Consider the following 22704-nt stretch of genomic DNA (forward strand, 5'->3'; position numbering starts at 1 on the left):
ATAGACCCTTAGACTACTCAAATCAGAATGCATTTAAGGGTAACCTTACCTCCTACAGTTGTTATGAGATCGTAACATATGAATCATATGAATTAATACAAGTAGAGATTTAAAATGATGCTTGTCATATAGTGTGTGCTGTGTAAACATTACTCGTTAATATTTACTAAAATATTGTAGTGAATAATTTTGTTTCCTGGATAGGGATATGAACTGAGCCACAGTCCAGGAGTTGCCTGGTTAGTGGGACTTTGACAAGTCCATGTTGTTGACTGTATTACAGCTGAGAGGGACCTGTAGTGAATTTGCTATAATCTACCTCTTCAGTACTAGTCTACACTGAGTCTCTGCATTCTTTTATTTAAAAAATTTTTGAGAAGCTACTTCCCATTTCCTTTTCAAAATACAGCTTTGGGAGAGAGGGTCTAAAAGAAGCTTGAAAGGGACATGAGATTAGTAGGATTCAGCATGGACTTGGTAGTATGAAATTATCAGCACCCAGAAACTAGTTCCATGAAGTAGTATGTTAATTGATATTCTGAGGTCTAACTTCAAACTATTAAATTCTGAGAAACACTAAGCATATGTTTTCCTTTTTTTTTTTTCAATCACATGTAACTGAAACAGATTATTTTGGAGGGCCATCTACAAGTTAACTTTTCTTTCTAGGCAGGATGACACTTAGGTAATATTCTGGAAAAGTCAAATGCAGTATTTTCTTTCTCAGTTGAAGTAATTTCTTCTCTTTCTAATAGAAGGAATACTAAAGATTTCAGATAATTATTTGTCTAATTTTAGCTTGTTATCTTTTGAAGGTGTAGAAAATTAAATATTTACTTATATCTAGAAGCTATAAGTTTAATAAAATATTTTTCAAAATATTAGGGGCAAACAAAAAAAAGCAAAACTCAAAAAGAATATTAAGGTTGTTAATCAAAGGAAGAACTTCATTGAAAATTTATCTTTAGTTTACACTCAAATTCACCTTTTGTTCTTTATCAATTTCTTTAAGGTAACAATCAGAAGTTTGGGTCACTTGTTACCTTTTTAGACAAGATGTGCTCTAAACTTATTTGTAATTGTTAGGCATTAGAGTGTGTAGGGATTCAAAATTTAATACTGGGTTTTGGTCACATTCTGGTTAGTGGTATACCTGAATTTAGGGACTTGATATTGATCTAGAAAACAGACTTGAGGTCTTTATTTGGGCTCTTTTTATGGTATGAGGTAACTTTGTTTAATTGATAAGATTTTGCATTGAGTTCTTTGCTTTTTAGCTGACTACTGGTATGCATTGCCCTATAATTTAAAAGAAGAATACTCAACTTTTATCAAATGTAAATGTTAGTAGGTGGTGGTTGCATTTAAGATGAGTGGGTTTTTTCCTACAAAGATACTATCATAGGACTCCTTTAAGCCTTGCTTCTCCATTCAACGTAAGATTGGTTTATAAAATACAGAACTAGTTTAAAGGGGTATTTCCACTTCCACCTTAGAGCATTGTCTCTTTGTCCTTTGAAAGGCCCCTAGTGTGGTTTTATTGGTTGCAGAAATTTTTAGTTGAGTTGCCATACTTGGTGATGAGGCGAAGAAAGAATTCTATCTTGTGGGGTTTGAAAAGAGTTCCTTTCTTGTAAGTATTGCTGAAATCTGGGAAGGGAAGCCCGAGTAAGGCAGCTTTTGGGTCTTCTGAAGGGAAGGGACAAATATTCCAATCTCTTTCCCCAGGACTTGTGGCTAGGGAGGTGAACCAGGCTGTGTCCAGTGTCCCTGATAGGCCCAGGGATCAGAGGAGCACTGAGTTCCCAGAATAAAATCCCTTTGAGGAAAGAATATCTATGCTGGCACCTTGGAATCAGCACAGCTTTGGGAAGCCTGATTTCCATCGCTGCTTATGAATGAAATTTACAATTTACCTTTTCAAGATATTTAGATTATAGCAATTAAAATTTTAAATTCTAAATGATCATTGACTTAGGTGTACCATGTTTAAAATAAGTACCCAATCATAGGTAATGTACTAAAATTTTTATTAGACCATGCGTTCAGTATTAGGGAAGGAAGGGGCATGAAAATGAGAAAGAAGATAATCTAGTTCTTGAATAAACACCTTTTGGAAACTGGTAAATAAGCCAGTCGTTGATGTGCTAATCAGGAGATGTCAGCACATAGCAGTTAGGATGTGTTCTCTGTTCATCTGCTTCTGTCCCCTGGGTTTACTCAGACCAAGGACCTGGCTCACCCAGAGCTCCCTCGGACATAGGAGAAAGCAAAACGTCCAAAGGAGGTCAGTAAGTTTCAAAAAGTGTCCCTGCTCAAAACTCTGGGTAAGGAGGATGGTCAGGAGCCCTCGTGTTTCCATGGCTGAGAAGAGATTCGGGTCTATACTGAAACAGCAGTGGGGACTCTGCACAAAACAGCAATTGGTAAGACAGGAGAGCTCAAAATCTGACTGCTGAGTATTTCTGCAAAACCATCTTTTCTCAGACTGTCACTCCTTATAAGGCTTTCCTGCTTGGAGGGGTAGAGTCAGAGGAGCAAAGGTTTAGGGACAAAGAAACCTGTGGCCCCATACCATCTCTGCTGCCGTGAAATACCAGGCTAGGATGCATATAATGTGTGCCTCTGTGCCTCAGTTTTCTCATCTGTACCCAGAAAAGTGCCTTTCATTTCTCATTCAACACATACGATTTGAGCACCTACTACGTGCCACACAAAGCCAGACACTGGATACAGCAGTGGAGCTTACAGTCTGGTTGGAAACAAACAAAAAAAGAGTGTGAAGCAAATAATAGAATTTTGACTTGTTTCAGTAACTATGAAGAAAAAACCGTAAGACAGGATATGGATATAGACAGTAACGATAGCATCTTAAATCAGATGGCACGACCAGTCTGATGGACCTTTCCATGGAACCCAACAGATTAAGAATAGCCTTTTGCCCTTAACCTCTTGTCCTCTGCCTGTTACTGAAAGAGTGACCTTGACCAGGTGTGCCATAAAGTGAGGATGCCAGGTCAGATTAAGTGTGACCTTACAGGTTATGAAAAGGAATTTGGATTTATATGTAATCTGGATGAAGAATGGGTTGGAAAATTGTTAATTTCAAACCTATAATGGTGGTGGTTCTTTTTCTTTTTCTTCTTCCAATCTGACTTTTATGAGGTTATCACTCATGTCGTATAGAAATAAAAAGGAGAAACAGTGTGTTGTAGATTAAAAAAAAAAAGCCTGAATGAAATTTCATCAATGAGCAATAACCCAATTAAAGTATTTGGCAACAGTTCAGTTTGTCAGCTGTTTTCTTCAATTAAAACCAAAACTGGTATGTAACAAAATAGTGCCTCCAAAGAGATTATTTAAATGTTATTACACAGCTTCCAGCTCTTCTTTAACACAAAGGGGACCCTTCAAGAATGTTGCTTATATCTACTTGGGGAAATTCTGTGGTTATTAAAGTTGAAGTGCAATTAGGTTTAAATCTCCCTTTAGATCATTCATGTAACTGAACGTTTCTAGGCTTAAAGCAAAAAATACATATATATTGATTCATAATGAATATTCATAATGTGGCAAATACCAAAATCAGGTCTAAAAATTAAGACCACAGAAACATCCTATGGATGGTTGGGACATTAGAGGAAGTAGGTATATACACATACACCAATAGCCAAGCTGTAATTTTTCATGTCCAAATTTTTATTGGCTACAGGTGCATCTGTCCTCCTACTCTTCAGTATGGAGGTGGAAGAAACATTTATAGTTCAACGATTTAAGAGCAGTTCTATTCCTTTCCTTGACTAATTTGAAGTGGAATATGATAGAAATACTTTGATTTCGAACTGTTATGATCGCTCTGTAGAAATGGTTTGTTTTATGTGACTGTGTGTGTATGTGTATAGCAAAGTGGCGGGGGGGGAGCAGAGGCATGTACAAGGGAGAGAATCACAATATACATCCAAGTAACAAGTCTGGTTAAATCCACATGTCCATACATATTATGCATGTGCGGATTCCTTAAGCAACAAGATCTTCCTAGTGGCTTCCTATGGGAGGATAGAACTAATGAACCAGTTTGAATAATGAAGAAAAAATGAAGCAGGTAGTTTTGCTCTGGGAAATTATGTAAGCTGTCCTTACTGATTTCCACATTTCAAACAGTCATTATGAAAAAATAGAACATGGAGGATGACACAGATAAGACAACAGGGAACTACATCGAAGTATCTCTACCAGTGTCTCAGGATGAGAAAACTTCCTGACAACCTCAACTCAGAAAGGGTCTTGTTATTTTCTAAGACCCATTTAAGGCAGATAGGTTATAAAATTTTGGCTTTTCTGTACTCTTTTATTCTCAAGGACTTGACTTAGAGATCAGGGTCATATAATGGAAATTTGCAAAACTTGGCCTCATGCTGCTGTGAGAATGTGAAAAAAAATGCTTTATGGTAGCAGTCTATCAGGAAAATGTATTCACATTTGACCCTTCCCTGGTGTGCAGAGACCTTGGGATTTAACTGTGACTCTCTTGCTGATCACTAATGTCTTCTCAGCTTTGTTTTTTTGCTTCTCAACAACGCTCTTCGAGGGTTGATGATGAGGAGTTACTAATAAAATACACACTAAGCCAGAATGTGCTTCTGACATGCAGATCTTTCAAATAAAGGATCATTTTCAACCAAGGTCTTTAACTGGAAAACAGCAGAGAAGAAGCTGCGGACAGTGACCTTTCTAAACCCCAGATCCAATTATATTATATACCTATTTAAAACCCATCACTCTTGGAATGGTATCTACACTCCTTAACATGGTTTTCAAGGCTTCACTTGGCCCCTGCTTACTTTCCCAGCTCATTTTTCTGCATGCATCAAGCCTCAGGTTCTTTCTCCTGGATACACTAGCTGTCCTCCTTTCCTAGTGGACCTTGGCCTCACCCCTCTAAGCTACTGCAGATGTACTACACAGAACCCTCTTTGCCCATCTCCATGCCCGGATCACTCCTACCTTTGTCCAGGTTGCAGGAGACTTGGCCCTTCTTATAAGATGCTCTCCGTGATCCCCCTGGTGAAATGGACATCTTTCCTATGTGCCTCCAGCTTGGTCTTTCCAATGTCCCTGCACCTTTCACATGGCATTGCACCTGCATCTTTAATGTCCTGTGACCTGTTAACTCCACTGTGGCTTGGCATCACCATGTCAAGCTTAGCACCTTGCACAAATTAGTGCCCTAGGAACACTGAGTGAGCGAATACACACATGAAAGGATCCATCCTTGTATGATTCCACTAAGTTTGTAATACATATGCTTAAAAATGAGAGGCAATTCAATAATTATTTCCTTTGTTTTGTTTTCTGGATATTTTTCACTTCTCCCTCCTTATCAACCGCTTGCAGTCTGTCACCCAGAAAGATAGATAAGTCTTCCTAATTTTAATGTGAAAAATATTCCTCTGAATGTAAATTCCTGTCAGCCCATAGATGGGTTCTTTTGGGGCTTTGCTAAATTTCTTGAAATAATGTCATTTGGTAGCTCCATTTTCTCAACAGTCCAACCTTTTATAGCCTGGATAGATCCATGGATAGAACCTTCCTTCTCAGTACTTAACAAGCGAGCTTGTCTTTGATTAATCTAAAGGTCTGGTCTCAGGCCTGATCCAACTTCATCATGCACCAGGGACATCCTCCTCTGCGTATTCCAGACACACCAGACTCTGTATTTATTGGAAGGACCAAATTATGGTAGTACAGACTCCCACTGGCATGGTTGTCAGAAATTCAACTTGAAAATATTCCCAGTTATTTAGCCCCAATTGATCATCTGTCTCAGATGAATTCGGAAAACCAGAATCTATCACTTTGCCTCTCATCTGGTCTTTCCTGCTTGTTCTATTTCTCACTTGTCACAGTGAGTTCTCGAGGAAGGCTCTCTACTCTCCTTGTCTGCCTTAAGAAAACCCTCGGTTTTTTGAAGGTGCCAGTTCTAGGCACTCCCAAACATCCTCAGAGTGCAAATACTGCTTAGTGTCACAGGAGTAAACAAAAGTGAGAAAACTGGCCTCCTCTCCAACACTACCCACATGTCACCTGGCTCTGTACCCAGAGACTCACAGAATCTCTCTGGAAAATTTCTCTCTACTTCTGGCCACCACTCTTGGCCCAGTATGTCACCCTCCACGGTTTCTCCCAGAAAATGCCATTGCCTCCTTCCCAGAAATCCCTCTCTTGCATATATACAAAGCCACACATATTCCCTATATTAAAAACAACCACAATCCATTGAACTCCTACCCACTCTTTCTTCTGATCTCTGCACCCAACTGAACTTCCTTCTTTTCAAGGAGCATAACAAATGCCATTATGCATCTATCACGTGCTATGTGAAGGGGAGAGGGAGGGAGGTATGGTTTGTAGCAACATTCTTTGAATCTCACAGTGTGTTGAAACATACCTATTGCACTCTGTAATAGTAGTACAAAAGTTTTGAAAATGAAGTCCAACTACATCAGACATAAAAACAATTCAGTGTATATAATTGACCCTCATTGTTCACGGATTCTGTATTTGCAAATTTGCTTACTCACAAAAATTTCTTTATAACCCTGGAATCAATATGCCCCTGCTGTTTTCACCATCATTCTCAAACATGCACAGAGTGGGGAAAAATTAGAGTTGCCCAATGTGCATGTTCCCAGCTGAGGCCAAAGAAGGTGATGTCTGCTGCTTGTTTCAGCTCTTAGACTGTAAGCTAGTGGGGATTTTTTTGTGGTCTAATTTAGTGCCATGTTTTTTCCACATTTTTCTTGGCAATGTCACTTTTTACAAAGCCCCCAAGCATAGTGATAAAGTATCGTCTAGTGTTCCTAAGCATAAAGCGGCTGTGATGTACCTTATGGAGAAAATAACCATGTTAGATAAGCTTCATTCAGATCTGAGTTGGGTGCCATTGGCCATGAGGCCAATGTCAGTGAACTGGTATGTATTAAATAAGGGTCATTAAACAGAAACATACGTAGAACAAGGTTGTGTGATGACTGACTGATGAAAAGGTTGGTGTCAGAGGCTTACAGAAACTGAACCCTGTATTTCCCCTGGGAGCAGTGGCTTACTGCTTGTTAATTGAGTGTTCAAGGTGACTTTATAGGACATAACCACGTGAGTACTGAGAATCAATTGTTTATATGTGGAAAAAAATGTTAATTTTTGGAATATGTACTGAAGCTGCCATTTTTCCTTGGTCTGTATGCTCAGGATTTGGTGGTTGGCAGGGATGCCCTTGGTCAGTGAGTCAGCATCTGGTGGCATATTGAAGCCCTGTGTGTCTAGTTAAATGGACTTATATATCATCATATATCACTTGAACTGAATTAACACTCATTGATGTAGGCAGATAGCTTAACAAATAATCCTACTTGGAATATTTGTAATACAAGAAATAAAAGTGATCAAAAACAGAAAAAAAAAAAAACTCACAAATTTAGTGGTAGTATGAGCTTTTGGTCAACTCCTTGTTAAGAGGTGAATGAATAACAGTCTTGTAAGATTTGACACACTTGCTCTTCTATCAAAAAATACTATTTAAAATCACTACCATATATATGATGGCTCTCACCCTAAATTGATATTTTACCTTTGAATATTTGTAAATGATAGTTGTACATATAAAATAATCTATAAATTAAAAGCTTTTTAACTGATGGAGTAAGGGATCATGGGAGGTGATATAGTTGGAATATTAATGTTAGAATATAACATCTAATATATATACACTACACCAGTATATAATATCCAATATAAACCAGTATACCAGAATTTAATATACCAATATAGACTACCCAATATATTGGAGTATTATAGTGGAAGGAAGAGGCGACAAAAAACAAGACTTCTTATGATCTACAATTTTAGTTGTAAGTCTATATTTGAACATGAAACTCTAATTAATTCTGAAAATTCTGGGAAATTTAGTCCCGGTATTGGTGACAGCCCTCAGAAACTTTTTTTCTCTTGTACACATTCCTGGTTTGGAATTCAGCACCTCAGTTCCAAATGCCAAGTTACACTCAGACCATACTATCTCACCTCTGTGGGTATTTCTTTTGAGAAAAAGAGAAGGAAAAGGAAAAACCTTTAAAATTCCTTGGATGGGGCTTTGATACTTTTCAAAATACTGGACAAAACCAATGGATTGGAAAGTAAAACACAGAAAATATTAGGTTGTTGCAAACTGCAGGAAAATGTGAGGGCTTCAAGAGAGTGAACCAACAAACCTCTTGATGTACGTGAGAGTGTTGTGAAATGGATTTTTATGTTTTTACAGCTTTAGGAAGCTCACGGAGCACGTGTCCTGTGCAATCATTCCCTAGCGTGTTTGTTTACATTCTCTCACAAGAGCTTCTTGCCTGGCCTTTAGGTTCAGCGGTCTACTCGCATGCAAATAGGTCCCTCTGCAAATTCTCTTCTGTGGGGCAATTGTAACATACTAAGAGGTATCAATTTGTCTTGTTCTCTACACCTGGGGAGAAAAAAGTTTAATTTATATTTCAATTCCAATCCAAACATATGCAAATATGTATACTCACTAAGACAAAAGCCCAGGCATTTCTGTTATGAGATCCCTTGTGCCCTGGGGAATTAACAGCTCATTTGGTTTTAAGAGCCATTAAAGAGAATAGCCCTCAGGGAGAGAGGGTTTTGCCCTGTAAGGGAGAAGGAAGGAATTTGTAGCTCTGTGTTGAAGACCACATAGGATGGGGATAATTTTTCCCAAATTAGGAGGACAGGATTCAGGTTGAGGAGGGTTCTCAGAACCAGGCCCTTTTGGAAGCTTTCTGAGAATGGCAGGACCTGAAAAGGGAGCCAGGCTGGTTACCCTCTGTCACCTGCCTTCATCATGCATTTTGTGCTGTGTCTTTCTGCTGCTCTGGCAGCGGGCCCTCCTCCATGGTCTAGCTCTCACTGGGCTCCTATACAACATTTTCTCCCCTTGCTGAGGGTGGTGTTGGCTTCGTTCTTCTGCAACCTCTGGGAGCTTCAGCTTCTTTTTGTGGATTCCTTAAATACCTCTATAAGGTTTTCTTTCATTAAACTATTTTTAATTGAGCCATTTACATGGGATCTTGCCTCCTGCCCTAGAGAGGTAAGGCAAGTAGCATCTTGGGTATGAAGCATCTTGCCTTGGAAGCCTGAGTGCTCCCTTGTGGAAGTTTGGCATATGCCTGAAACAACTCCCCAGTCCATGAACAAGGAGCAGTACAAGAGACTGGTACTTATTGTCAGCACATCCAAAATTCTTGGGACCCTTTATAATCACAAGGAGTAGAAAAGCCATAAAAATGAGCACAATTGAATTGGTCACTCCTGGATTTGTGAAATACTTTGCTACTCAGGTGTCAAGGAGCAAGTACATGCCTGTTTGACTCATTTCTAAAGCATCCATTGAGCTCTGGTGTACAAGTGGCAATTTGGGCAACATGACCAATCCTTTTCTGTGGTAACAGAAGTTTTGTCATTAGAGTTTTATTTACATAATTGTTTATGGCTCCTCCAGGTTTTTGAAAAAGATATTACGGGTAGCATAAGGGGCCTGATGGTTACAATCAGATTGGCCTAGGTTCCTATGAATCTCTGCTCCCTGATTTGTAAAATAGAGAAAATGATTTCAAACCTGAAAAATTGTTTTATCTGAAACTCGCAGTAGGCATACAAAATGTTACTTCACTTTCTCTTGATTGACATCCGTCTCTTTATGCTCCATGAGAGTCATGAAGATGAATCCCAGGTGGTGGCTAGATTCCCTTGAGGACCCAGGTTGGACACTGCCAAACTGGAGGGACAGTTGTATTCCATGGAGCTCTGAGGCTAAGAGTGTCTGCTCTGTTCCCAGAGCTCCTTTAAAATCCAACTCCAACCCATTCGAACAAGGTGATACTTGATAAGGTACGCATCTGCCCCTTGTTTTTCCCATCTGTAGTGAGGATGATTATAAAGTGGGAATAATCATAGTGTCTACTTCATGGATTATTGCAAGGATTGAAAAAGTTAAGGCATGTAAAGAGCTTAGAACTGTGTCTGGCTTGACAGGTGCTCAATAAATATTAGCAATGATTATCATTATTTCACAGTATAATAGGCCAGCTAGTTGTGCCATTTAAGACATGTGTGGTGTCACATTCTATCTGTGTTCTCGTGCTTAGTGCTTGGTATCTGGTAGACAGTAAACACGCGTGAAAAGCATAATGTTTTGCCTGGGGATTTCCAGAGGAACTTCCGAGAGCTGTTAAATGAGCAAGCAGGTAGTTGATACAGCTCCACGGGATCATATGTACCAGAGGGAGCGTTGTTATTTGCTGCTTCCTAGATGCTTGAATAGAAAGCCACAAGAACTGAAACGTATCGAGAACCCAGAATGATGGGTGCTGTATAATGAAGCCAACAGAAACAGCTCTCTGAGACTGTTTTCCCCTGACATTCTAGCAGCCTACTACAGACTAATATTTTGTTCAGAATTCCAATTTATTGGAACTTGTCTAGCACTCTTCCTACACATAAAAGGATATGAATATAAATAGGGTGAATACCAAAAAAGTATGCATCTTAAATTCCATTTGCAGCCCTGAGTTGTATGAGACCGTGGGACTCCATTACTACAGAGAAATATGAATCAAGCTTCTGGGTGCTGCAGTATCTTAGGATACAGTGAGAGAAACTGTATAATCTCTACTCTAATGACTGGAAAAAAAAATAAGGGGAAAAGGGTGTTTCCAATTGATTATAATTTATTCTGCCTAATGATTGATTTTTGCTTGTAACAAGCCACATTTGTTTTCATTCAGGGACTAATGAAGATTTACACTTATATCCACTGCACTTTGCAGGTTACAAGGTCCTATAACATACATGATCTCACTTACGTCTTTGACACAACAGTCCTGGGGGTTAGATCCGGCAGGCATTAACCTCATTTTATGGATAATAAAGTGGAGGTCTATGGGAAGTTAAGTGACTTAACTGACGATCTGTAGAAATTGGAAAAGTGCACAAAACCCAGGTTTTTAAACCTGACCCAATGTTCTTTCCTCTCTTCCCCACACATTTAACTCACTATAGTGTGGATGTGATTTTGCAAAGAAACAGAAGACTTCCTTAGTTATCGCTCAATAATGAGCTGTGTCTTCAGTGGTATAAATGATTTAGAAAACTAACAAAACAAAGCACATTTTCACTCTATTAATAAATATTGAGCACCCTCTATTTGTAACTCATTGTGCTAGACCTTGGGCAATGCATAAGACTAGGTACCAAGGTTGCCCTCAGTAAGCTTCCAACTATTAGAAGTTGAGAGCATCAAACCATAAGAACTGAAACGTATGACTGAGGTTGAGAACATTTAGTTCTGCTATCTTTTATTCTTCAGGTTTTGTGGATTTGAAGGAATTTCTGGTAGCCCAAAGATTAAGCTTTAATATATTATTCAGTATATCTCAGGAATAAAAAAATAATTTATGAGAATGTGTAACAAGTAGGTGGACAAGACGTTGTTCTAGGAAAACATTTTACTTCTATTACAGAAGCATTTACTATAATGATATTTAATATAATGTGATAAATTAAAAAATCTCAATATGCCCTTTATTTTTGTCTACATGTTTTACTTTAGAAAACTACATATAGCTCTGAAAATATTCATTTTATCCCTGCAGAGGAGAATAAAAGGCATTTTAAAAGCAGATAACATTCAAATCCAAATGAAAATGAAGTACATAGAAAATAGCAAATTTATATACACATAAATTTTTTAATCTACTATAGTCTCACTGAATTCCAAAAGAGGATTATCAGTGATGATATGGGAAATCCTGATCAATGGATTTCCTAAGGGAGAACAGACCATGAGTTAGGAAACAGGATGCATAAAACCCTAACAGTTTTGGGACTGTCTTCCCCTACTGACTGAGTCTTCTCTCTTACATCCATATAATAAAAGAAATAATCACTACCATTTATCACTATGAGCCAGATAATGTGTGAGTGACTTACATGTATGAAATACTTAGTTTGATTTCCTCAGCAGACTCTTGAGTTTATCTGGGTTAAGCATTTTTATCCCATTCTACAAATAAGCAAACTGAGGCTTTAAGAATTTTAATTCTCCAAAGTCAGAGAGCTCATAAGTAGAAAAGACATAGCTTTCAACCAAGTTATTAATTCCCAGGTTAGTTTTTTTTTTTAAACCACATTTTACTACTTGTTTGTGTAATGTTGGGCTTTTTAAGCAAAGTTAGCAAAGGTCTGTTTTTGCTGTCATTATGATCATACTGTAAAATAAAGCAGATGGACCATGGAAGCTAATGTCCTGAAACCCTCAAGTCCTGGGATTTTGATGATTTGGTTAGCAATTACTGTATTATGTGTCTTGATTTGAGATATAAACTCTGATTTAATGAGAGAATATGCCATGAAATACACAGAGTATCAATTGCCAGACTAAGAAGGACTAATAACAGTAGACTTTGCCTGATTAATTACATCTGCCATGATCTTAGAGGAGATTTGGATTATAAAAATAAAAATGTAAGTTATTATATTATAAGACTGTAGACAAGTGAGATGAATCTGTAAAAATCTGATATTTCATGGAAGCTCTTTTTTAAAGTAAAAGAATACAGAACATTCTCTAATTTGCATATATATATTTATGAGGCCGAGACCCAGGAGAGCTGATGGTGCAGATGAAGTCTGAAATATACATTCATTTATACATCTTTGAATTCATGATTTAATATAAGTATATATGCAGTATCATAATTATTTTGAACTATTTAAAGTATTATATAGAGTAAAATGGTATCCAACTAAGAATATTTAAAAAAAATAAAATGATGAAATGGAGAAATCTGGTATGCATTTAACTAATAAGAGGATGTAGATAAAGTGTCTTGCATTTAGTGATGTTTCTATTTTATAAAGTCTAGGTCAGTTACGATGATTTTATGAAATCTGTTTCTTTGAATTTGTTACAAATATATATAGTGGTTTACTTTCTATGTGGCAAATCTATGAATTTAAGGTGGCAGAACAAGGTTTCAGTATACAATTCACTTAATAGATCTATTTTGTATCTGGGTATAGTTTCTTCAGCACAGATACAAAATAAAGTCAGTGCATCACAATATATGTGTATTAAATGGATTGTTTATTCATCAAAAATCTGCACATGGGGATTGCTGTTAAAAATTCACATTAGTGCTTTGGGCTGAAGATTGCATTAATAGTTTTAAATTCCATTTTAAATGGAGAAAACCTTGCTAAAATTTGTCAGTATCTTTCTTCATAAACATTTAAAAAATTGCATTATATCAGTTATATCTTTCATGTTGTGTCTGTATAAATGACTTAGGTCAAGATGTGACTGATTCTTATCATAGGGACACCATTTACGTGTATCAGTGCTGACATCGCCTTAAACTCAGCATGTCCAGAGAGTCCAACATTTTCCTCACTGAATTGCTTTCCCTTATTTTATGATCATAGTCTTCCTCTGAATTTTTGTCATTATTTCAGTTTTCAGAGCTAAAAATTTTACAGCCGTCTTTGACATCTTTTCCTCCTTCATTGTGCATATTTGGTCAAGACCTATCTTTTTTTTTTTTTTTTAAGTGAAACATCCCCTGGATTCTCCTTTACTTTCTTTCTCCACAGCCATCACCAAAATTCAGATCTTTACCTGCTTCAGGTGTGTACTCGTAAAGGATTACACATCTCTGTAGCAACCTCAGCCCCATCCAACACACACACTAAGCATCTCCCTCCTAGACCTATCTTAAAACACCAAATTTATAATATTACTCTTCTGCTATTACTATTGCCAGTCACATCTTAAGATCCTCATAACATGACCCTACTTTATTCACTGATGACTATTTTAAGCTACTCCTAACATACGTATATCTCCAGTGCAGATTACCCTTTAATTGTTTCCAATGACTTTCTCATAGGCAGCTAATACTTCAGCCACATATATATGTGTTCTTGCAGTTTTCTGAATGGTCTGTGTATTCTTTCCCATTCATTCATTTCCATATGCTACTCATTCTGCCTAGAATGCTCTTCCTGAACCTCCCAATGTCAAGTTTGTAGCTATTAAGAAGTCTTCTGTGACCATCTATTTACTCTCCAGGATTTAGTTTTCACTTTTCTGTGCTCTACTATTTACAGTGAGTGTATTCATATAAAGAATGTGTCTTCCAGTTCTAAGACCCCTGGGCCCTGCAGGCAGAGGCCTCAGGACCCAGTTCCACCCACCAGCGGGCAAGCGCCAGCTCCAGGACTAGGCTTCTCCCACTGGTGGGTGGTCACCAGACCCAGGATTGCCTGGGACCTGCCCCTGTCCATCAGCAGGCATACACCAGCCCTAAGACCACCATGGCCACACAGTATCCCTTGTCAGAACCCATCTAATACACCAGCAGGATAGCACCAGCAACAGGGCCCCCTGGCCCTGCCCACTACCAGGCCAATACCAGCTTTGGGACACCTTGAGCCCTTCAGCCAGAGACTCTATGACCTGGCTCCACTGACCAGTGAGCTTGTGTCCCTGGATCTCCCAAGGGGCCCCACCCGACCTTTTAAAATTGGACTGTTGTATCTCTAAAGAATGGTTTACACATAAATTACAGTAAGATGTAAATGGCTGAGTTCTCCGAAAGCGCACAGAGTAAACATCTGCCTTTCACGGTCGCTGTCCCCTATAGCTGCTGTCTTTGTGTCGAGAAGCACCAAGAGTTCACCCTGCAGACTGGAGTCTCAGGCCAGGGAGAAGGGGTACAAGTGTCCCTGTAAAATCTGAAGCTAGTGATTGTGGCTATTTAATCAAGTAAGAATGTGTATACAGGACTTAAAATGTGCCAAGCTCTGTTCTAAGTGCTTTGTGTTTGTTAATCCATTGAATCCTTACAACAGCCCTATAAGATAAGTACTGTTTTTCCCCCTGTCTTATAGATGGGAAAACTAAAGCCCTGAGAAGTTGAGAATTTGTCCAATATCCTATTTAGTAAGAGACAGAAGTGAGACTTAAATCCATGCTTTTAACCACTAGACTTTGATTTCTACATATCAAAGGAAAAGGAAGCTGATGTGTCCTGTACTATTCCTTACTGCCTCCTATCACCTAGAAAAAGTTGTTTTCAAATTCTGAGGCTCTGTGAAACTCTTGAATTTCATTTTCAAATGCAATTCATTTGTCTTTAAAAATAGGGAGACTTGAAAGTGATATATCAAATTTTAACACTTTGGAAACCATCAAAGTATTAGCCAGTTCTGGTAGATTACCTTGACGTTGTCCAGAACTTGAAATAAAATTTCTGCCATTTCTGTGTATATAAATGAACTTCTTGTAAAATGTGACATGAATTATGAAACTTGTCACATTGCTTTGGTCTTTTAAAAACACTCAGTCTGTGTACATTTGAGTACATTAGTAAATGTTTCTAATACTCAATTAAACACAAGGCAAGGCTCAGGCATATTTGCATCTGTTTCATGTCTATTGGTCATTTATAACCATTTTCTTTCAAGAAAAATCAAGTAAGATTTCCCTATACATATAAAACTTGGAAGTCAATGACTACCTCATCCCACTCTTGGGGATACCACAAGAGAAACCAATAAAATAGGAACATTAAGTGAGCAATGTGGAATTTCCTGGTGATGATTTGGAAGAGGAGAGGGCTTATACCACGTACCACCCCAAAAATGGCTTGGAATTCCTCTTCAACATTTTGCTTTACAAAATCTCTCTTGATCCCTATCCCATTATGTATGAGGTTTGATGAGGTTTGGGGGGAAGGAGAGGAGGTGAGGTAGCTTACATGGGAAAGGGGTGTCCCAGCACCCTGGGCTTCTGTATCTTTGCCTCTTGGACTTTCCCTGGGCCTTGGAAATTTCTTTATCTTGTTATAGAGAGCAGTTCAGCATCTCTAACTCCTTTCTCCAACTGTTCACGTTCAACAAACAGAGAACACTTCAGTTACTAAGACTCACTCTTCTTAGATAGCTACATGGGTTTATAAAAAATAAATGAGACTTTTCTTCTTGCATATTTTTCTCTTAATTTGTATTCAGTACTCTTCTCATACAGAAAAATATTTGGTCATGATTATGCCTTAAACTTTCAGTTATGATTCTCTTTCCCAAAACATGAACTTCATAACATAAATTAAGAAAAGTATAAAACAAATTAAGAGCAATCCTTGAAAATAAGCATTTACATTAATTCCATCAGTACTGCATGAACATTATGGCTATATCAAAAAGGAGCACAAGTCAAACTTGAATTTTCTTTCAGGGAAGGAAGGAAGCCGGCCCTTTTTGTTTCAACTGTAGAAGGCTGGCATGCTGATTATATGGTCAGCAACACTTCTCTGCATGCCAAGGCACCAGAATGTTACTGAACAAATACACAACAAGACATGAAAAATGAGACAGTGAATATGTAGGCCAGGGAGCAATCAGAATATCAAGTCTGGGCAAAATGGGTGAAGGGTCCACTGCATGATGATGAATAATAACTAGACTTGGGGTGGTGATCACTTTGTAGTGCTTGCAGATGTCAAATTATAATGCTACACACCTGAAACATACAATTTTAAAAAAGCTTTTAGCTATCCTAAAAAAGAGTACCATATCCATAGTTAATGCCAATTACATTTCTTTATGCCAGCTCATATTTTAATATTTCATTAATATTTTACTATATTTACAAGAGAATAAAATACAAAACAAATCAAAACTGCTTATCACTACAAATCTTTGGAGATATTTTCAAATATTCAGTGAAGTAAGCAGCAAAATAAATAATTCTCACATATGTCAATTGAGAAAATTAGTTGGGGTCAGGTCAACAGACTACTTCTTACTATTGGTTTTTGACCACTTCATAATGATTATAGAAACACAAGTCTAGAATTGTTTTTAATAATAGACTACAGTGAACACTGAATGCTTTTTACCATGGGTATCTCACAATATAGTTATATGTTTATTATTGAAATATTGTATTATAAGCCTTATAGCTAACATATCTTTTAGTTATCATTATTATAATAAAGCTTATAATTTATAATTAAAATTGATAATAATGGTAACTTTCCTTCTGATAATCTTTAAAAATTTCCTTGGTTTTCAATCCTTTTGGGTGGGTTTCTTTATATTCCATTTTTCCTTTGATATTCGTCTTCTTCCCTCTAATGTATGTGTGTGTGTGCATGCACATAGAAATCTAATTTTTAAAGCGGAGTGAATTTGACAGTCCCAATGTTACTGAGTCCAGTCTCGTTCTGCTTGCCACCTGACAGGCCAATAAATCGGGGGACAAGATGTTGGAGCAAGGAATAATGACTTTATTCAGAAAGCCTGCAGACCGAGAAGATGGCAGACTAATGTCCTGGGAACCATATTACCCAAGTCAGAATTCAGGCTCCTATTATGCTAAAAAGGGAGGAGGTGTGGCTGGTTGTTGCGAATTTCTTGGTGTCAGAATCCTTCGTTCTTGCATCTGTCCATGTAGGTCACCTCATGATGTTCCTGTAAATCTCCAACAAGACAAATGTTACTCTCTGTTCTGCAACTTTTTATCTCTATAGGAATGGAAAAGCATTAGTACCCTTAAAGGTCAGAGCCTTGAGAATGGGCTATCCTGTGCATTTCAGACTATAGGCAACGTTCTTTTACAATAAGTGCAGAACCAGCATGACTAAGCACAGAAAACAGAGCACAGGATTAGAGCTAAAGGAACAGAGCTAATATGGAGTCAGATTTGTTTTTCCCTATTACACCACAAGGAACATTTTAAAGGATATTTTTGGGTTCAAGATACTGGGGTAAAAAGTGTACAGCAAACTTACTTTAAGATGATTTCATAGAAATGTCTGTTACTGGAAAATGCTTCCAAGGAATTTTTTTAAAAGGCCTTGTTTTGTTACATTCCAATTACATTCCAATTACCTTTCTCTTCTCTCTGAATTAGAGAGGCCTCAGACTGATTATTTGAATAGTAAAAATCAGAGACTAGAGAATTTATCCTGACTATCTCCTAGTGTTCTAGAACTTTTGTTTTAAACCATTCAGGAAAATCCTCTTCCTGGAATTTCTCCATTTTATAGTATATGCATAGGTTACTTTTCTTTTGAGTTTATTCAGTGTTCTACTTGTCTACTCCCTCATGCTTTACACAATTACTGACAACCGTTTCTGGGCCAGGTAGTTCTAGGCCCTTTAGACAGATAAATAAAATGCAATCCCATCCACCAAGAAAATGTGAGTCTGGTGGGGAAGCTGACAGTTTCGTTATGTTTACAGGGACAGTCAGTTCAACTGCTGGTTGAAAGGACTTTAAGAACCACATAATCTTAGCAGGCAGCAGCGTGGAAAATGACCACTAGGGTCTATCTCATTTAGTTCTCATGAGAGAAATTTTTTCAGATTAAAAAAACAGTCCACCTCCCAACCCCAAGTTATCTCTGATTTGGGTTAAAATCTGGGACATCTGTGTCGATCAAACCAGTTGAAGAATCACTAATTCCTGATCCTTTGTCTTTTTTCTCTGCAATTATAGCCAAAGACAATTTGGCTGATCAGAGACCTTTGTTAAAGGTTTGTGGTAAGATGCTTGTGCTGCATTGTACTTCAAAGTTGGGTCAGAGTGCTCAATAAATTGATTTTTCTGTCCCTTCTATTTCTTGTTCTAGAACTCTGCCATAACTGGATACACGAGGCTTGCATTCTGTAGTGGGAAAACCTGCACCTTGAGTGGCAGGGCAGGCTTTTGAAGTTTCATGAAACGTTTGTGTTGATTTCCTCTTTGTTCACTGTACAAGGTGGGATGCGTCTGGCTCATCTAATTTAGACACATAAAAGTCAGATCCTAGTTCTGCTTTTTAAAATCATCTGGGCTGCTTTTTATTCTCCAAACCCAGGACCCCTCAGTGAAATCAACAGGGTTGGCAGGAAATATCTGAAGAGGCGAGGTTAGCTTGTGTGCAAGACATTTTTCTGAGACCTGGACAAGAGAAAGGCAGCTTCCTCAGGTGATTTTTTTTTTTTAAACAGGTGTAAAGAAAGACATTTTGAGGGCTTTTGTGTAATGGTTGGGACTTAATAGAAGATACGGCATGTGAAATGTGCTTTTAAAAATGCTGTAAAAGACCAGTGTGTATTTAAGGATTTTTCTTTCAGTTTTAACTGACCTCTAGAATTACAAGTATAACTGATTTAAGGCACAATGTCAATTTTCTTTTCTTCTCATGTGAGAAAGATTGTTTAGGGGCAAAATGTGGCTCGACAACTTTTCATCTTTCAGTTTCAGAAGATAGGGATGTGTTAGAGGCTCATACTGGTAAATTGCAAGCTCCAAAACTCTTTGATTAATGCTGTTATTCTAAAATAGGATTTGAGCCTGGTTATAGTGAAGAAAAGAAATACAGTTTCATGCAGGGTCAGTATATTGGGCAAGGTGATACTGTGAATAAGGTTCAAGTGCCCACAATTGAGCCACTAGCTCTGATTTATTCTGTGCCAGGATAACAGTTTTCCAGTCAATAGTGCCTATTTTTAGACAATGCACAGTCAGGGAAATTCTATTGACCAAAGATAAAACTCTGTCATTAGTGCACTAAAGAGCAAGATGATTTTCATTAATCACTTCTTCAAATTCTCCAACTTAGTAGTTGTTTTATCCATGTTATTATTTCATATTTATGATGCCAAACGGAATCTCAGGTATATCTGTACAATTTATGTAAACTACAGAACTATTAACTCTTACCAATTTGATCCCTGTCATAAGATTCAGTGTGAAGTCATGAAGTCAAGGCCCGTTCCAGGCCCTACACCTAATCTTCCTTTTATAAAAACTAGGGCTTTTAAGTTTTTATACATTTCTGGCTCTCCAAAGCCTGAAACCACTTCTCTCCTCATTGTAGTGCAGTGGATTTCAAAGTGTGGTCCTTGGCCAGCAGAGTTAGCATGAGCTGGGAATGTGTTGGAAAGTGCAAGTTCTCAGGCTAAACCTCTGAATGACTAAATCCAAAACTTTAAGGGGAATAACTAGCGATCTGAATTTTAGCCACTCTCCAGGTGCTTCTGATGCACACCAGGAGAAGAAAATGGTGGGGAAATGACCCTTGCCTAAATTTCTCAGGACTCCTGAAAACTGTCCTTCTCAGACATGGAAAATGTATGTAATATAAAGATAGGGAGTATTGGCTTTCACTTTGCTTAGAAGTATTTTACTCTTCACGTACCATGAGAATCCGATCTGTAGCCATTTGTCTGTTAAATTGCTCTGGTCTTAAAGGATACTAAAACTTCTCGTATCTTCCCAAAAGCTAAATGGTGACAGCCTGAACCAGCTCCCTATGGTAAGCCATTGGATGCTGGGGAGTTTGGAAGGCTCTTTCTCTGGGTATTGATATTTCACAGATAATGAAGCCCCAGACTTGGAGACATATGGAGTTCACAAAGCTGAGAAACATGAGAGTATCTGACTCCTGGAGAGATTTTATTAGCATTATTTATTTGCATGAAATTGAGACACAGAGAAGTTAATTAAATTCCCAAAGACCTTGTGACTAGTAACTACAGTTATTTCTCCTCCTCAGGCACATTTTGTTTGCAAGAGGGTCCATCCTGAAGGGGAATAAGCCTCCTGTCTTTTTGCCTGTGGGGAAAAAAAAATCGCTTTTTCTTTGCTGCATATCTAAGGAGTGTCTAGCTAGCTTTCCATGTAGAGAAATTGATCTGGTACTCATCATGTTGCCTTAGGATGAGGACTAAGTGAGAGTTGGGAGAACACATTTATTATTTACTGAGAAGTATTTAGGAAGAACATCTGTGTGTTAATCAGGAATACTTTGTGAGTATATTCTTGTTAAAATTAATAAAGATGAACATTAAAACCCCAACAATAATTCATGATTCACCTAAGTATTTTTCTAGACTTTTTCTTAGGCCCCCTTTCTCTTGAAATTCATATACAAAGAAGCAGAATATCTGCCTGTAGTTCGCCTTACTAAGCAGGACAGATCTAGTCTCATTCGGAAGCATCTATGGTTGGCTATTTCACTGGTTTAAATTTCCCTAAAAAGAATTGGATAAGGATTTCTTTACATATGCATAACCAGAAATGCCCAAATGATTGGTCCTTCCCAGGAAAAGGATAGGGCCAGTCCCCCAAAGGAATTGAATTTTACCTTCAGAATGTGGGGTTGGTTTAGGATCATTCCCCTCTGTCCCCAGACAGTTTTCCTACTATTCCATTTGAATATCAAGTCTCTATCTCTTGCATTAAGAAGACACAGCCGCCTGAAATGCTAATGTAGCAGTAGGGCTTGATTTCAACGATGATTAATGTTTTCTAGGATGGATACCATTTCTGTAGACATTCACTCCAGGATTTCATCATCACGTAGAGAGCTCAAGAGATGAAAGGACTTTATCGGACGTATGATTCAATTCCATCATTTTTGCAGGTGAAAAAATTGAGACACAGAGAAGTAACTTGCCAAAGTTTTTGAGTAGTAACTGCAGAATTAATTGTGGTCCTAGTCTTCTTGACTCTGTGATCTGTTTTTCAGTATAACACACTGCCAGTATCGACGGAAAAATCTCTTCTCAGTTCTATCTATTCAGAAGTTACTTCTAACTATTTGATTTTTTTTTTTTTTTTTTCGGGTTTGGAGCTGTTGAGCAAGGGATCTTCCTCACAGGTGCTTGGGAGTAACAATGACAAAATCAGGGAGGACTAGCAGTGTTTGAGACTCCCTACTTACTTATACCTCGAATCCCTCTACTCATCACATCTTTTTTTGGAGGCTTATCCTAGGATTTCTAATTTCAGGTACCACCATTGCTTAAGCTTTCTAGGCCTCAAAATATCTTTATTTAAAACAGAGGGGTATTATTTTTTAGGCTTTGGTAAAAATTCATACAAGAAGGCATGTAAAATAGGCATTTAATACATTGGAATTCTCCAAGCTTTCTAAGAAGAAGCTGAAGAGCTCTGAACACAGCACATAAACACAATTTTATAATTGCTTAAATCTTAAATGGTGTGCTGTGGATCTGCAAAGCACACAGGCAAAAAAAAAAAAAAAAAGCAAACAGATGGAATAAGACAGGTTCACATTTGATAAGAATGATTTAAAAAATGAGTGAATGAAAATAAGACTGTTTAGGACCCATTTTTTTGGTATGTCCTTTCATGGACTGTAAGTCTTTTAGATAGTTGTCCATGTTTTAGAACCATTTTAGTTCTCAATGTGTCAGGAATAGGAACTAGCAAGGAAAATAACAAGGACTCAAGATCCCCAAATAGTCCAAACAAACAGAATACGAAATAAAAACGTGAGGTTGCATGCAGCCGAAGGCTCACACTGTTGCACACCTTAGGAAATAGGGTTCCTTTTACTACCGAGTTTTGAAAGTGAACAATGATAGGCTTTTAATCCAAGTGGTACAAATTTAATATGATGCGAGAACTATACTATACATGAAATCAGAGATAAAGGCAGTGGAAGAAGGAGCCACTCATTTTTCTCTATTCTAATTATCTTCGTTTCGGTGGATTAGAAAATGGTAAATGTAGAAGTCAAGTTGGAGACGGTCCTGAGCTCAATCGCCTGCCAAGTTAAGTCTGATAAATGGCAAGTG

This window comes from Camelus ferus, chromosome 7 (assembly GCF_009834535.1).
Source record: "Camelus ferus isolate YT-003-E chromosome 7, BCGSAC_Cfer_1.0, whole genome shotgun sequence".
In the NCBI taxonomy this organism is placed as follows: Eukaryota; Metazoa; Chordata; class Mammalia; order Artiodactyla; family Camelidae; genus Camelus; species Camelus ferus.